This window comes from Limulus polyphemus, unplaced genomic scaffold (assembly GCF_000517525.1).
Source record: "Limulus polyphemus unplaced genomic scaffold, Limulus_polyphemus-2.1.2 Scaffold900, whole genome shotgun sequence".
Lineage (NCBI taxonomy): Eukaryota > Metazoa > Arthropoda > Merostomata > Xiphosura > Limulidae > Limulus > Limulus polyphemus.
In genome coordinates this window covers 366,017-370,832 of record NW_013666510.1, presented here as the reverse complement: position 1 = coordinate 370,832, position 4,816 = coordinate 366,017, and the positions used below count along the sequence as shown (strand labels likewise).

Genomic DNA, 4,816 nt, shown 5'->3' with positions numbered 1-4,816 from the left:
ATTTTAATAGTTTAAGTGCCAAGGCAGCACAATGGGCTGTCTGGGCTGCGTCCACTGCAGGGATCGAACCGCTAATTTTAGAGTTATAAGTCTTTCAGATGTTTCGATGGGCCACGGAAAAATGAAATAAAACCATAATTTATTTCAAAATTTCAAAAAGGTTTTCAGAATTTTCGCGCAAAGCAACGATAAAGCTATCTACGAATATCCATTTTAAATTTTTTGAACTAACACATTAGACAACGGCGCCCACTGCCGGAGTTGGTGCTCGAATAATGTGAACTGACTACCATTCTTATAGAGCACTCACGATCCTAGATTGTATAGCACGTTTTTTTTGCAGCAAAGGGTCTCGAACCATGAATTAGATTCAAAATCTGGGCTCATTAACTACCAGGTCACACCCGGCCGAGTCAGTAGATCTATATTTAATAAATTGTTTTACTTTTCTTTTATGAAGGAAATATTTAATATAATTAAGAGTACTAATAAAACGAAAAACTCGGGCAAAATGTCCAAATTGAACCACTAAATCTCTGATGGATACAGACTACTCTGACATCATACAGTAGAAACATCCTAAGAAATCTATTTCTATATTTCTCTCACTGGACCCTCTGGTGGAATTCGTACAACTTTTTTCTAAGCATTGTTTCTAGCGGTTTCTAGCGTTATAAGTCCGCAGACATACCGCTGTGTGACTGAAGGGGGAGGGGGGGGGGGCTTTCCAAACTGAATAAGCCCTATAACTACCAGTGAAACTTATGAACCTGTTGACCTTTCAAACGCACTTTTCTAAACTGTTGATGCAGTCAGAAAAAAAAAAGTAAATATAAATACCGCCAATATTGAAATTAATCCAATTAATTACTATTCGGGGTCTCTTATGTATTTTACATAAAAAAAAGAAGTGATTTCTCACATATGTTTTGTGTAGTTGTTTATATTTAAATGTTGAAATCGGCAAAACATAAAAATTAGTCAACATGTGAGCCCTACCGGTAATGAACAGTACATTATCAAGTCGGTAATTTGTTTGTTTGTAATTAAGCACAAAACTACACAATGAGCTATCTGTGCTCTGCCCAGCACGGGTATTGAAACCCGGATTCTAGCGTTGAAAGTCCGCAGACATACCGCTGTGCCACTGGGGGGCTCGGTAATTTGAGAGTTAAGATTTGTTTCTGTTTTTTTAATTATCATTAACTGTGGGGGAAAAAAAACAAACACCGGACGACAACTAAAGACGAGATAAATGCTCCTTTTTTGCATTTAAGTTTCAAAAGGGAGAAAATAGCCTCTTGTCACTATTATGTAACTAAAAATAATATATTCCTCTAATAAGTAACACATTTGTTATAGTATCCATGCTATTCTTAAAACTTATTAAGAGTTAAATTTAGTTTGAGTTTTCTATAACGAAAGAAACTATTCTTAAAACTTATTCAGAGTTAATTTTAGTTTGAGTTTTCTATAACGAAAGAAACTATTCTTAAAACTTATTAATAGTTAATTTTAGTTTGAGTTTTCTATAACGAAAGAAACTATTCTTAAAACTTATTAAGAGTTAATTTTAGTTTGAGTTTTCTATAACGAAAGAAACTATTCTTAAAACTTATTAAGAGTTAATTTTAGTCTGAGTTTTCTATAACGAAAGAAACTATTCTTGAAACTTATTAAGAGTTAATATTAGTTTGAGTTTTCTATAACGAAAGAAACTATATAGTAAATAACATGTCATACCTTAATTTATCCGTACAACCCAAAACATAACCATAAACCTACCTAATAATGACCTGCTCGCTCGGTAGACAATGTATCGTTTACTTTGGTACGCCTAATTAGTACAAATGCCAGGGGTTATTTTCTAATTAATTTTATAGGTAACAGAAATTCAGTAATTAGTCTGTGTTAGTTCACAATACCAAATTTACATTTTAACTTATTTGACTGAACTTTATAAGCTTAAAGGTTTATATATATATATATATATATATTACAGCTAAATCTTGTTTTTTTTCGGATATTGTGTTATGTGTTTTCTTATAGCTATCTACTGTGTCCACCGAGGGGGAATCGTACCCCCTGATTTTACCATTGTAAATCCGAAGACTTACCACTGTTCCATCGGATATTCTCATGAAGCTACACAAGGACTACCCGCGCTAAACGCATCTAATTTTAAACTAATAGACTAGAGGGAATTCAGCTGGGCAACACAACCCACGATTGGACTACTCTCATCGAATAGTGAGATTTGACCATCTTAACGCACCACGGCGTCAAAGAGCGGAGTGCGATTTTCTGACAACGGGCGCAAGCAAGAGATTTTCGGGTTAACAGACCGGCATGCTATCTAATAGGCCACGTCCAGCCCAATTAATCTTGATAACACATTAAATATCCATTCAAAAATATTAAAGGGAAAATCCTTTTGAACAGTTTCATTCTTAAGTTTACAAATAAAGAACAACTCCACAAAATAAGGACGTGTTTTTTTGCAGAACAATGTCATACCTGTTCATCATTTGTCAAACGTCTCATTGTAATAATAAAATTCTAGATCACAAATTGAAACACTTTGTGGAAGTAGAATATCTTTTTATGATGTTACCCATCACACGAAATATGTATAATACGTTTCGCATTACACGTACCTGATCAGATAGTTTAGTAATATATAGAAAGGCCATCTACTCGTCCTTATTTACAACATAATCAATCTAGGAATATATAAGAATAGATCTTTGAGATCCATTACAATTAGCCTTATATCGAGATAGCTTGTCTGTATCCTGAGCTGAGACCAACTCTTTTATTGACTAGGTGGCGCTGTGACGATCGATCATGTGTGTAAATATTAGCGTTGTTGTCGGAAGGCTTGTTTAGGGAATTCCTTGTTTGAACATGTTTACAACATATAGAAGATTATTGTTACTAATGAGTGTCAGAGCAGATCTCGTAAAATTAATTGCTGAATTCCCTTATGCCTTTGTTTATAAAGTTTAGGGGCAGAATGCTGAATTTCCATTGTTTATAAAGTTTAGTGGCAGAAATTGTCTTTGTTGAAACACCCTTCATGTTCAAGTAATAATGAATAAATTTGAATAACGCAATTTATATTATTAGTCTCCAGATAATCGTTGGTTATGTTTAAAACAAAATGTCCAATAAGTAAAATGTTATCATTTGCTATTCACGTCAAAGCTTTTCTTTACGTAATACATCTATTAAGCCTCATTTAAAGGAATAGAAAGTCGTCGTCATACCTTTCTGAAGAGTTATAGAATAGTAGAAATCCGGATTAATAAACTATAAGGCCAAAACTTTCTGAAAAATTAAAGATTATTAGAAAGCCGCATTTAATTAATTATGAGGTTACAATTTCCTGGGGAATCAAAGAATAGTAGAAATCCGTATTAATGAACAATAAAGGCAACATTTTCTGAAGGACTAATGAATAGTGGAAATCCATATTAATTAACTATAAGGGTAAGATATTCTGAATGATTAAAGAATATTATTAATCCATATCAATTAAGTATAAGGGTAGAATTTTAATTTTAAGTTTCAAAATTTATAAAATGAAGGACTCATTGGTGGTAAAAATAGAAATTTATTAAAGAATACATTTGGTCTTTTTATTCCTACTTTAGGGCAAGATTATATCGTATTAAATAAACTTTTAAGAATAACATCAATAAAATCAATATATTTTAAGTCTATTATAAAACAATAATGCAAACGAATAGTTTGATAGTCTACCAGAGAAAGGTCTGTCAATTTTCTACTTTCATGTCTGTATGTATAAATTTTTTGACCAATAGAGTACACTATCCTCTATATAGATAAAACATATATTGTTGGTTTGTTGTTAAGTCAAAAGCTATACAACGGGCTATCTGTGGTGTATCTATCCACCACGAGTATCGAAGCCTAGTTTTTAGCGGTGTGAGTCCTCAGAATTAACGCTGAGCCAATGGAGACATAAAGCAAGTATATTCAAGACGTAGTTTTAGTGTGCCTCTGTTGTTTTTCTTTTTGTAATTGTGGGGTCATCTTTTCATTAATCAAATTTCAATGACAATGCTGCGGCAGTGCTTTTATTGCCATGGCAACTGAAGGCAAAATCAGAGAATTTCTGGAACCCCTACGTGTAAAGAGCCATGCTTGGCGATGTTATTGAATTTCACTGTATGTTTTATATGCAGAATCACTGTTTGTTCTCAGTTTAAAAACAAAATAGAGAATCGTAAATTGAGTCTCCAGCGTCTCCATTTTACCGCAGGGATCCGACCATAGTTGTTCGATCTCTCACCCCTTCAGAGTTACTAACAGCTGATTTGTGTGTGTTTGTTTTTCTCGAAAGTTTGGAAAAATTGGTCGCCATATTTTTTATGTTATCCACACCTGAGGGATTAGTTAAATATGTTCATATAAATTCAATTATTTAAAAGAATTGGTCGCCATATTTTTTATGTTATCCACACCTGAGGGATTAGTTAAATATGTTCATATAAATTCAATTATTTAAAAGAATTGGTCGCCATATTTTTTATGTTATCCACACCTGAGGGATTAGTTAAATATGTTCATATAAATTCAATTATTTAAAAGAATTAGTCGCCATATTTTTTATGTTATCCACACCTGAGGGATTAGTTAAATATGTTCATATAAATTCAATTATTTAAAAGAATTGGTCGCCATATTTTTTATGTTATCCACACCTGAGGGTATTAGTTAATATGTTCATATAATTCAATTATTAAAGATTGGTCGCCATATTTTTTGTATACCACGTACCTTGAGGGAT

General features: G+C 32.8%; 1 protein-coding gene across 1 annotated transcript in view; it reads right to left on the bottom strand.

Moving 5' to 3' along the window:
* The window catches only part of LOC111086177 (cubilin homolog), a 10,032-nt gene that overhangs the window by 585 nt on the left and 4,631 nt on the right, over nt 1-4,816 (bottom strand). The window lies entirely within an intron of this gene.